The sequence below is a fragment of the Coturnix japonica genome, chromosome 21 (assembly GCF_054131305.1).
Source record: "Coturnix japonica strain WE chromosome 21, WE-NBRP24, whole genome shotgun sequence".
NCBI lineage: Eukaryota > Metazoa > Chordata > Aves > Galliformes > Phasianidae > Coturnix > Coturnix japonica.
The window spans coordinates 5,115,539-5,128,346 of NC_140683.1; positions in this window are offsets into that span (position 1 = coordinate 5,115,539).

Consider the following 12,808-nt stretch of genomic DNA (forward strand, 5'->3'; position numbering starts at 1 on the left):
AGTCCCAGACACAGCAAAACATTGTGCACAGCTCCTGTGGAGCGCCTGGCAGGATCAGGGCTGGGATTACTTATGGTAATTCTTCGGGCTGGGAACACCCCGTTAGCGTTAATAATGAGGAACGAGGGCAGTTCGTGCAGCACAAAGATGATCATCCCTGCAGTGCTGAGGGCTGCGTTAAAGGCTTGCCTCCATGTGAGCCAGCAGCCTTTGGCTGATGGGAATGAGCCAAGCAAAACCTCCCACGGCTGCTGGAGGAGGGCAGAAGGAGGCAGGGGAACCAGGGCCCCACCGAGCTTCCTCTGATCTGCCTGGGTGTCCCCACGTTGTGCCCGAGCTCCCACTTGGCTTTGGAATGGCCACCACTTATTGTGTCACCATACTGTGATCACCGCCCTCGCATCCCACAGCCCAGGAATGCCTTTGGGGCAGTGCATTCTCCCACATTACTCCTTCACATCAAGGGCAGAAGAAAATGCAGATAAGGGCTGCATGGGATGGCTCACTTTCCCTTCACATCAAAGCCCCGTGTTTATCTCCAGGGGCCCAGCTGGGTATGTGGAGATCGTCATGTCTCCTTATGGGCAAGATGGAAAGAGAAGAGGTCAGGTTTTGTCCCTGCTGGTGCCTTGGCTGAGGTTGGAGGTTTAAGCACTGCACAGAACTGGAGCAGCCCTGCTGTCAACACTCTGCACACAGGTCCCCTGCAGTGACCAAACCTCACTGAGAACCACAGCTGTGTACCACTATCTTAGTGCCATGGGCCAAGGCAAGAAGGGACCCCTGCTTTGCTTCCTGCCCCAGTTCAGGAGCCCGCTAACATATCCAAGTCTCTTCCATTACCTGCACAAGTAATGATGGAAGTACATCCCAAAGACATAAAGCCACACGCACCATTAGCTACTGAGGCGCAGGGCAGGTCTGTGCTGCAGGGAACAGCAAGCACCTGGAGGAGCTGATGGCTGTGGGTGCAGGCAAGGTTGTAGTAGTAAGAGAAGCTCTTTCACCTTGTAAGAAAGGCTTTGAGAGGTCCTGAGGGCTTCCAGCTGCGAGGGGCCCCTGGCAGCAGGGAGATGGATGGGTTTGATGCATGAAGGAGGCAGCAGGGGGAGAGATCATCATACTTGGGAGGGAGGATGAAGCACAGAAGGGGGTTAAAAGTCAACACCTTTCCTCATCTCAGCTCCTCAGGGGCAGAGGGAGTTTCCCAAGGTTATCAGCTGAGGTCAGGAGCAGGGAGGAAGGAAATGAGACACTGGGGCTCAAGGCATAGCCAATACCAGATGGATATAGTGAGGGACACCCTCTGATCAGCTGCTGTCCAAATCAGTGCATGGAAATTCAATTCAGCAGCAGCATCTTGGGGTGCGCCCAGCATAACCATATACTGTACCATGGTGTAGAGCACAGCAATGGCAGCATAATAGCAAAGTCCTAGACTGTAGCAAGTGAGGATACAACAAACACAACAGCTGTAGACTCAGAAACAAAGAATCCACTTACTCTCAGAAAACCCAGGGTACACAGGGAGCTCCAGCAAAGCCTCCTTACGTGCTCTGCCAACCCTTAAATGAGGTCTGGGCAGGGGTGGATCCTGGCTCCAGCCCTTCTGGTCACTCAGTGCATTGAATACACCTGAGCTCCCCTGGGTTGGCCCTGCCTTCCCACCAGGTGCTCAATCACTGCTTCAAGCCCTGACTTAGCATTTCCATTACACATCCTTACTCTGATTCCCCAGCAGTCCCTGGGGAAGGGCCCTGGTGTGCGCTGTGCTGTGCAGGCACAACTCATGGTCCAAGTCCTTTACACCCTGCCCATGTGAGATGAAGCCCAGGTTGTGCTGCAGTTGCCCTGTTTTGATGTTAATGTGACAAGCTGAATTAAGTGCATTTGGAGGAGGCACCAAGGTTTCTCGTCTTCAAAGCAAAGTGAGCCACAAGAGCATCCCACCCTGAAGTGCCTGACCCCAGCGCATCAAGGCAGCCTGCATCAGTGTCCAGTGCTGGCATTGCTCTATGGCAGAGTTTGTAGATTTGGTGGGGAAGGTCCAGAAAAGAAAAAAGCGTGAGTAGGAATAGAAAGTGCAAAGCTCTCCCCTTCCTTCCCAGCAGAGATTACTCCCTAGCAATCCCCACTCCTGTTTCCTTCTGGGATAAACCAAGAGCAAGCAGATTTGATTTCCTTTGGTTTCAGTGCTATCAGGTGGTTCAGGAGCTGGCTGTGCACTGGGGATGGCCCCAGAATGGGGAAACTCTCTGACCAGGGCCTCTTCTTCCACAGGAAAGTGGAGGCACCGGGGGTCCAATTACAATGTGTTTAACATTTTCTAGCTTTCTGGGGCCTTGCTGTCTCATAACTGGGTCACATAATCAGCCCCAAGCTGCAATGTCAACCCGGCTCAAGGATTAAGTGTGTTGTAACCGGAGCTGAGAGCCTGGTGTGCGGGAGTGGAGATTTTATCTCACTGTGAGTGCAACGTGGGCACAGGAGTGAGCTTAGAAAGAGCAGAGCATCCATAGAGCATCATCCCTGTGTCAGGGAGCTGAGCCCTGCTGCAGAGCTCCTTGTCTTGTCCCTGCAGGACAGCAAAGCTGGTTTTTAATACCCAAAGTAATGCTTGTCAGGATTTCCTTTGCCAAGAATGCTCACAAGTGCTGCAGTTGTTCAGTACATGTCCCAGCTGCCTTCATATTCCCCTTCCCCAGAGCTCTGCTCGCTTTGCTTACTCTCTGTCTTCATTGCAGTGATGTCTCAGGGAAGCTTTCTGCTCTCAGGCTGCCTGGGGAGAGCTGGGGTTGAGTTGTCTAGGAGGGATTTCTGACTTTTGGCACTCCCTTAATGGATGGAAAATGAAACAAAAGTGGTGCTGAAATTTCATGTCAAACCCCTGAGAGTGAAAACGCCATCGTCAGGAGTTGATCAGCACTCACTTTATGCTTTGAAATGGTGAAACGTTCAAATGGCATCATTTCCTAGCAGAGGAGGAGGTGGGTCTGGTCTGCTGGAGGTGAAAGGCCACCATCTGCCCCACTGGGATGCTTCCGTGAGCACTGCATGCCATGAAGGTCTGCACGTCCCCAAACAGAGGATCCAGCTGCAGTCGTGGGGAAGTGCAAGTGAGAAGGTGACACCGATGTCTTGCTCAGGGAGGGAAGAAAAGGGTTTGTATCAAAGGCTCAGCTTTGTTTTCCATGCTGTAGTTTGCTTTGTTCTAGGGCTGTGTCTCTCCTGTCTTGGACACACAATCCTGTCCCCAGGGGAAGCTGCAGCCTGGAGGCACCGTGTGGCTTTGTGCTGGTGCAGATGGACAAATAAACCAGAGGGCTGTAGGGCAGCTGTATGGCCCAGCCCTGCACCCAGCCTGGACCTGGTGCACTGCATCCTTTCTAGCACTGGTCCTCGGGGTCAAGGACTGCGGGGAAGCAAGATCCCTTGTAAGAGGAAAACAGGAAATGGCACTGATGGCAGGAATTCATTTCATTTGGTGCTTCACGTCCTGAGGTACACTGGGGCCAAGGCACAGTGCATCACTGCTGCTGGAGGCCGGGATGTGAGCAGTCCATCCTTTGATACCTTAGACCCAATGTGGGACTCAGTGCCACGGGCTCTGCTGTCTCCCCACTATGCGTCCAGCTCCACTGGCCTCAGAGATCCAGCTCAATCCAATGGGATGCTCTGTGTTATCTGTGTTTAAACATCTGCAAGTGGCCCCAGCATGCCGTTACACCAGGGTTTGCTCTGCAGGGACTCCATGATCCTTCTTGCAGGCAGGCACCCCAAATCCCCACTGCCACCAGGCTGCTGCACAGAGAAATGCCAGGGCTGGATTTCTGGTTCTTGGCTCTGAGCTGTCAACTCTGGATGTGTCAACTTCAGCTTCCAGCAAGCCGCATCTGAGCAGTGGTTTCCATGCATGAAGTAACTCACTGGAGCTGAACCCAGGTGCTCAGCATCCTTCACATGAGGCTGGGGTCAGGGAGCTGAGGATGGGCTGCACCTCAGTGAGATCCCCTCCTCGTGCACAGCAGCACACTCACCCTGTGCCGGCCCTCCTCGCACCGCTTCCCTTTTCCTCCCTGCAGCGGCCGCAGCGGGCAGGATTAGTGATTTATTAATGAAGCTGAGCAACTGTGCTGCTGGGGCGTGCCAGGCGGAAATGTCTGCACGGGGAGATTGGATAACCCTCTGGCCTGTTTCCCTCGTAGCCTTCAAACGGCCGCAGCTCCCAGCAGCACCATATCCTTTTCCCCTTGCTGCCCCAACCCTCCCTCCCTGGGGTTGCCTGGCTGCCACCAGGAGCTCAGATGGCACAGAATACTCCCCAGAGCCCAGTGTGGATATACAGCCCCAGTTCTTAAATGGGAGAACAGGACCTGTGCTCTTTTGACTTCAGACAGTGTCACTGTTTACAGAATCACTGCTTGGCATTTGGTTGCCACAAGATCCACAATTGCCTTATTATAATCAGTGGTGATAATATTGCCAATGTGGTTGCTTCAGGAATAAAATAAAGCTGCTTTTAACTCTGGAGAACCCTAAAAGCAAACAGCCAAGAAAAATCATGAGCAATTGCTCTTGGGCTGAAAACTTGCCTGGGAGAACCACATCCAGGAGCAAATATTTATGGCTGAAGTGCAAACAGCGGTGAGGATTGCTTTGTAGTGGGGCCACAGGCTGCCTGCACTGTGCCAGCGCACGCCAAAGGGCTCCACACTGTGCAATGCAAGGTGCTTGGGCCTCCATGATAGGATAAACATTAAATAAAGGTATTTTTCCAGCAGCAATCCATCAGACAGGGCAAGAGAGCTGGTGGTGGGCAGGAGGACAGCGTGTCATCACAACGCTGCTGCAAGCCAGGGGTGCAGCAGGGATGTGTGTGCAGCTGGGCACGCGCGGCTCTGCATCCCACAGCTCCTGCCCACCTCTGTCAGCACAAAGCGCTTCCAGGAAACGAGCTGCGAGAGGAAACCAGGGCTAATGAAGAATCCCCTGGTGAAAAATGTGTTTCTATGACCGTTAGATTATTTTGTTCCTGAGAGGCCAGAGAGCGAGATAATAAAGCTGCCTCACTGCATTCCAGCCTTGGCTTTGGGGATGCTGCTGTCATGCTCTTGGATGGGAGTGCCCACTGCCTCCTGTTCCCAGCAGAGTGACCCCCCCATTCCCAGTCCTTGGCTCGCAATGAGCACAGAGATGTCACTTCAGCCTCCGTTGTCTCCAGGACCCAGGCAGGGCTGTGACTGAGCTGTCGTCATCTTCCACCAGCGAGGAAGGGACATGGGCTCAGTTTGTTGCTGAAATGAGAGATGCTCGTATGGCAAGCTGTGCCCAAAGGGAGCCAGACCCAATGTCCTCTTTTCAGAAGGAGCCCAGGGGAAAAGAAAACCTCACTTAAAGAATGGAAATGACACCTCCATTCCAATCAAAGGGTGCCTCTGGGTTTTGTTCAAGGAATGCTGTGCCCCAGACTGGATCAATGTGTGCAAGGGACAAAGCAGCAGCAGGGACAGACGCCCTGTGAGCAGCCTTCAGCCCTTTGCAACACGGCCACGCAGCAACAACATTCCTTCGGAGATGAGACGTTTCTGCTCAGGAAGGCCTGAAAAAAGCCAGGGACAAAGGGGGGAAGTGATGGTGGCCGTGTCTGGAGTTATCTTGCCTCTGCACTCGCAGGGGCTGCTGAGTGACAGCGCTTTTCTGTTTCGCTCCCGAGAGTCAGGAAACACTCATCTCCGCTGGCTCCCTTCCTGCCCTGCCTCGCCCCGTGCTGTGAATGAGGACCAGCATGGAGCCCTCTACCCCTCCATGACATGCCCATGTTGGGGGCTGCCCTGTGGGGCTGTCCTGCTCCCATCCTGGATTCCACAATCAAATCCAGAAACCAGAGTGGGTTTCTTTTGTGCAAAGAGCTCATAAGCCGTAGTGGTGATTGAAGGCAGGGCCCTGAGTGTGATAATGGGGCAGAACCACCCCTGCTGCAGAAGCACAGCATGTGGCATGTGTGACCCATTCCCACAGCCCAACCAAGACCCTTGTGGCTGCAAACTGCCACCCTCTGGGGCTCAGAAATCAGCTGCCCAAAGTCAGGATCCCCAGCGCAGGGTGCGAGGTCGTGGTGTCACCCCCCTGCATTGGGAAGTGAAAGAGCAGCAGCAAAAGGATGTTCAGCTTAACCCTGTCTGCTTTGGAGTATCCTGTGCTGAAATGTTGCTTTGCAGCTTCTCCCAGCGCTGCTCCGCTCCAGCTGCCAGCTGTGCACCTGGGGCTTTAACAGAAACAAAGGGATCTGTTTTCTCTCCCTTTGGGGGTGGAAGAATCACAATAATATTTTCGATTGGAAGGGCAGCTTTTTTCCACCATGAAAAAAAACAAACCAAAACACAAAGTGTTTTCATTTTGCTAATAATATTTAGAACCTCTCAGGCCAAGAGCAGCTCTGGAGGGGTGAGCAGAATGAGCTGGCGCTGCTCCTGCTCTAGTGCTGCCCTGCAGGGATGGATTTCAGCCAGCTGCACCAGGGATGGGAGCAAAGACTCCTCCTGCCCATGCGCTCAGTGCCTGCACAAACTCCAGCTCCTGCCATGGAGACCTGGAGGGACGCAGTTATGTAGTGTAATAGAACACAATGGGAATCAAGCTTATAACCAGGGCAGTTCTGAGCGCTCTGTTCCAGGCTTATTCTGGGGTTTGAGCTGCATTTCTGCTCATCCCGCTGTGATGGTGCTTTGGGGGCTCTCCATTTTTGGGGACACATTGGGCCAGGCTCTGCTGTCAAGTAGGGAAGAAAGCATTGCTGGAGGTTTACCTCTCCGGGTTGCTCAAGCCAAATCATTTGAAAGCAAAAGGCTTCACAGCAATGTATAGATTAGGAAACACGGGCGTTGTGTTTGCAGCGACATGACACAGTGCATGGAGCTGGATCTACATTGGAGCTGCTTGCTGTGTACCCACACCCTGAGCTCCCACAGAGCCACCACCACCTCTGGGCCGAGCACTTCTGCGCTCACAACAGATTTGCTAGGGCCAAGTTCCTAAAGTCCCTCAAAAACAGGGCTTTGTCATGGAAATGCTGAGACAACATTAATGGCAGCGAACCCGAACGCAACGCTAATTAAAGAGAGGAAGGAGAACTGAAGCAGGATGTCCTGTTTGGCTGCTCAGGATGGAAAGCTTGTCACAAATAAAGTGCGTTCTCGTACTTTGTCTCTGTCCCTCTGCACGAGGCTTTCCCAGATTCTGCAGACATTCATTTTCTTATCTCTCCTGGATCCTTGTTTCTTTTCTTTTGAAAGAGCTCCTCATAGGAATGTGTTTTTGCTGCTGTATTCCCCACCGAGCCCTCAAGCACGCCAATCAAATACGCGTCAGCTCCTCGCACACAAGTGAATGCGCTATTTCTTGAACAAAATCACAGGGGCACAATAGCTGGTTGGCTCCGTGCAAAGAAACCTTCCTATGAACGTCTCAGAATCAGGTCTGGCAAGCAAGCAGGACAGGCAAATCAAAGCTGGGGAGAGGTGGCAAATGTTTCCTTTAGAGAACAGCTTTCTGCTGTATTAACACAGGGTATGGCGCAGCCCATCTCAGAGCTGCTTGTTGTGATTGCAGGAGAATAAAATCAAAGCAAAACAAAGAAGTAAAAAGGGAATTCAGAAGTAATAGACATGGAATTTAGTTCAGTCTGGGGCACCTGAATCCCAGTCCTGCTTGTATTTGTGCTCATATAGAACTCACTGAGGCTTGGTAGCTTTGTGTCTGGGACCGGTATCAATAAAGCTTGGATTTACAGCTGATGCTTGAGCTCAAAGCACCATCTCAGCAGCAGGTTGGGCCCAGCATCTCTGCTGGATGTGTTGTCTCTGCTGGGGCCCTTGGGTGACATCTGTGTGCCCACCATGCAGTGGAAATCCTGATGTCTGTGCACAGCCCTTGCTGGGGCTAATTTCTGCTGTTTTCTGATGGCCAAAGCAAGGAATGGGGAGGGACCAGTGCTCTGCTTTTCATACAGCTCACTGTTGGTTTTTATGCTGCATGCCTCGCTCTTCCCTGACTGATGCCGGGGATAGCCCCACCAGGAAAAACCAATGGGTACCAGTGGGTGAATCATGCTTTCCTCAGAGTGCATTCCTGCAGGGCTATTTGTGCATTCCTTCCCTGCTGGTGAAGCCTGCCCTCAGCACACGGCTGGCTGCCAGTGTGACTGGGGGAAAGTTTAGGTCTCATCGTTCTCGCAGGTTAATTAATGACTTGAATGCACTAAGATGGTGCCTGAGAGCTCAAGGGGAACAGAACTGGCAAATTCCTGCTCGCTGCCATCCCTGCTTGTTCCGCCTACTGCTCTCACAATGATGCCTACGACATCCTGGGTTTGATGTGGAGACAGCTTGCCCAGCAGATCTAACAGCAGAACCTGAGCTTCAGGTTAAGCTGGGGGAATCTTAGTCTAAAACTTGTGATAGCAGAAGGCAAAAGCGCTGCTGGAGCTGGGGGCTGCTGTGGGAGCAGAGCTGGTAGGTGACACCATTTCCTGCAGCACGGTGACTCACTGCAGCTCCACATCTCCAGATGCACCTTTGCCTAATGCCGGGTTCTGCAGACGTACGACCTGAGCAGTGATTGTGTCCCTCTGGCTCTCTCCCAGTGGCAGCACTGTCCCTCTGCACACTGGCAGGGCATGGTTCCAGCTGCATGCATTGAGCCTGGATGGCTTTGGAGAAGAAAAGTGGAAGCCTGCCAAGGTGTATTTGGAGAGCTTCAGCTTTAGTACCAAGAGGTGACTTCATCGGAGCGCAGGTGCTGGCTGTTGGTGATGCTGCTGGGGGCTCTCAGCCATGATGCTGCACCCACGATGCCACAATCAGGAGCAAAACCAGCATGGAGACTCCAGAGAATCACCTGTTTAACCAGAAAAAACTATCTGGGGTGACTGGTGGGCAGGATTAAAATGAGTAGGGCTCATAGATGAGACCACATATGTTTGGACACTTGGTCCAGCCTCAAGGCTTTGGTTCATGTCCTCTTCCCAGGGGTGTGTTCCAAAAGGGGAACACCAGCTGGGGCTGGTGTGAGCTCCTGGTTACCCAGGTGCTGAGCTGCATCCCACCTGTGCCTGGAGACAGCTACCAACAGTACTTCAGGGATAACATAGGCAGTCTGCTGTATCTCATCTGCCATATCTGATCCTGGGGAGGGACAGAGTGAAAAATAGCCAATATTTTGAAGGATTAAACCCTAAATTAAACCTCCTAAGCAGGAACTGCACACAGGGCTGGGTGCTGCCCTTCACCAAGGATGACTCGCGGGGCTCACATAGGGATGGGGTGAGCGGCCGGAGCTGCTGTCAGGAAAAGGCCTTTATGGCTATATTTGTGCAGGCAGCTCTGAATGCTCAGACCTTTATTCTTTCAGGCTTTTTAAACTAAAGGTCATTTTCTCTTCCCTTCCAGAAAAAAAAAATAAAAAATAAAGTAAAAAAAAAAAAAAGCAGAAAAAGGGGGAAAAAAAAAAGTGAATTCCTCTTGACGCAGATCCCCTTCCCTTCTGGATGGGAGTTCAATTGTTCTTCACAAGCAAACTCCAAATCTGCCCCATGCATTCACTTCCTGTTTCCTGCCAGAAAGGAAACAGAGATTTCGGACTGTGTGAACTGGTCCTTTATTTAAGGATACAAGAAAATAGCTAATCCTAATCCAGTGGAGGGCTATGCACTTCGCCACGCTGCATTACAAAACAAAGAATGAGAAACATACACCCGCCCTTCCCATCTGAATAGTGAGCTGCACGCTGATTTGAGTATAATGGGTATTTATGAAAGTTATCCTCAAACACTTACTGAAGTCCAATGCAAACCCAAACCCTTCGGCCAGGAAGCTTTTAGCTACCAAAAATAATCACCAGGCCTGGTTAATATTTTTAACGATCATGCATTCTTGGGAATTTCCTCTTCCCTTCGTGGAGATAAGTGATTAAACAAAATAAAGGCAGTGGCCATGTTGATCCACTGCGACGTGTCAGAGAAGAGGCACATCAACTGTTCTTTTTTTGTATCTTTTTCCTAAGCTCTGACTTCTGCATTCACTGTCTGGCTTTAAGGCTGAATTCCACTTCTCTATTATGTTGCTGAAATCCAATGAAGTCAGCAAAAAGACATAAATGTTTCCTGGGGAGGACTTTCAACCAAGGAATTAGATCCGCTAATAGGGAGACAGTTATCTACTACCACATACTCCATTAATTCTATATATATATATAAAAGGCATAGAGTCCTACACAGATGGATGCTGATTGTAATTTTGGTACATCACCATTTACCCATTCTTCTCCACGGAGACATCATCTGGATTCGGTTCCATGCCAGTGAGATCAGAACTGGCCTTTCCAGTTTGTTTCTCAACACGTTGGTTATTTATAACATAGAAAACTTCTAATCAGCAGTAAGGTTTTGTGCTGTAACTGGATAGCTTTAGCATTTCTGCTATTGTTGTTTGGAATGATCAGGAAGGGTTGGTGGGAAAGGCAGGTAAAGGGCTGTTGGCACTTAGGACATTGGTGGAGGACGGAGCAGCCCAGAAGAAGATGCTTTGTGGGATCCAGCACAATTTAGTGAGCAAAAATTGCTTTTCTGTGGTGAGAGGGCAATGTTTCCCCTTTCAGTGCCTTCCTGCTGCAGCCAGCTCTGTGTGAGTCAGTGTGAAGGCTTTGGGCACCAGGATGATCCTGTCCTTGCATCACCCAAATTGCACACAGCTGATGCCCCAGGTGCTTACAAAGGGCTTTATTCCTTCTGCTCTGTGTTTACGACAAGTCTTTTCCTCCCAGTCATTCCCTGTGGTGTTGCCTGTGGATTTCATACAAATAAATATTATCCAAAGGTCTTCCAAAGGCTTTATGGTCAGGTCCCTCATAGGGGACAGCACAGATGTCAGTAAATCATCTTGGGGAAATGCAGTTTATTTTCCAATATGCACATAGGACAGAGACAGCAGAGAAAGTGGTTTGCTGCAATAAGATGCAGTTCTCACTGATTCATAGAAGCAAACATCCATCTGGATTAGCCCTCAAAATGGCCATGGATCACCCAAGTTCTGAAGCAGGATGGTCATGGTGGGATCTCATCTCCTCCCCACCAAGGGTTCCAGCCCAGCAGAGAGCTGAGACACTTGGCTGAGGAAACCTGTTTTGTCACAAGGACAGCAAGACATTTGGAACCCCACGGGGTCAATCTGATCCACCCTGTGTGTCTTTCCATTGCACACGGGTTTCAGAAAGATATGGTTATGCTCAAATGTTTTCTGAACGCCTGATACCCACTGCAGCGATGGGAGGTAACAATGAGACACAGAGCTGCTCTGGGAGTCAGCACTGAAACCTTATCTCACCCAAAGCAAGGATAAGAGAGCCCGTCACCAAGCTGGCTTAACATAAGAGAGGCTCTGGGCTTTTTCCTGTCTCTGCCCTCCATGCTGTCACAACAGCAGCAGCAAGGCACATCCCTGCTCCCTATGGGCTGGGGTCCCACTGGCATCACAAAACACAGTGCTGTGGGACATCACAGTTTGTCCTCAGGTCCCAGTTTGATGCCTGTGTGGCAGATAGCATCTTGCACAATGTTTAGTCTCTTCTCCTCACCTCTCCCACTTTCTCCCACTCTTATCAGGCTCACCTTGAACTCTGCTGAGAGCAGAGATGCAGGGAGCGAAAGGGAGGCTGAGCACATGGAGCTCCTGCAGATGAAGCCCACGTTTTGGGAGGAGTTTTTGTTTTAATGTTCTTTTTTTGTTTAAACCAGGAGAGAAATTTCAGTGGCAGAGGTACCACGGCTCGACCTTTGAACTGAGGGACTTTGATCATCCCATTGGGACATTTTCCCAACCCCAGACTTCTCTGAGATGGCACTTTCTGAAACACAAAATGTGGATGAAGTCCCTTTTCATGTAAGACTTTCACCAGGAGCAGATCAATCTATTTCCTGGCTAAGCTGCAGTTGCCTGCCAGCCTCCTAAGGTTCTCCCACATGGCGGGATGTGCTAACGAAGAAATAAATCCTATGGCAGCTCACGATGCCTAAAATTAGCAGTTAAATTTATTCAGGCTGGTCTCATGCAGGAATTTAAAAGCAGTCCATGGGTGTTAGATGAGTAAGCAGCAGAACATCCCTGCAGTGGGACTGGTGCTTTTGTTATCCACAGATGATAAAACAAGCAAGGGGCAGTAAAGTAGTTATGTTTTTTCCATGGAGAATACAGGAAGGGGGAAGGAAAGAGGACCTTGAGCTGTCACTCAAAGACTTGGAGCAGCCCAAGCTTGGAAACACTTGGTGCTGTTCTGAGGCTGCTCAGGGCTGGAGGTGAGGCTGGGGCTGGGGTTGGCTCTGCAAGAGGAGAAGCAGTGCCCCAAGCGTGCCTGGGTTGCATGCAAAAAGCTGTGCAAAGTGAAGGTGGAGGTTTAGTCAACTGACTTTGATGCTGTTATTGAAAGTGCTGAGGGGATGATCAGTGTAGGAAGCAGGTATTCAGCCGCATTCTGTCAGCTGAGGGGAGAGCAGCATGCCATGCTAATTGGCTGGTGCTAATGAGGAGTCTAAAGCCTTTCTGTCCCTCTGCACAATTCACGCCTGATGGGCCTTGAATGCTGCAGGGCTGTTGGAGGAGCACGTGTCCTGGCTTTGCTTTATTTCATGCCCCATGCTCAGCCTGCAGTGAGTCCCAGCACCATCTCACCACTCCTAAAATGTCACTGTGTTGTGGGTTGGGGCAGCTGTTGTAGCTGCGTGTGCTGGGGAATGGCAGAGATGCTGGAGGTGTGTGGG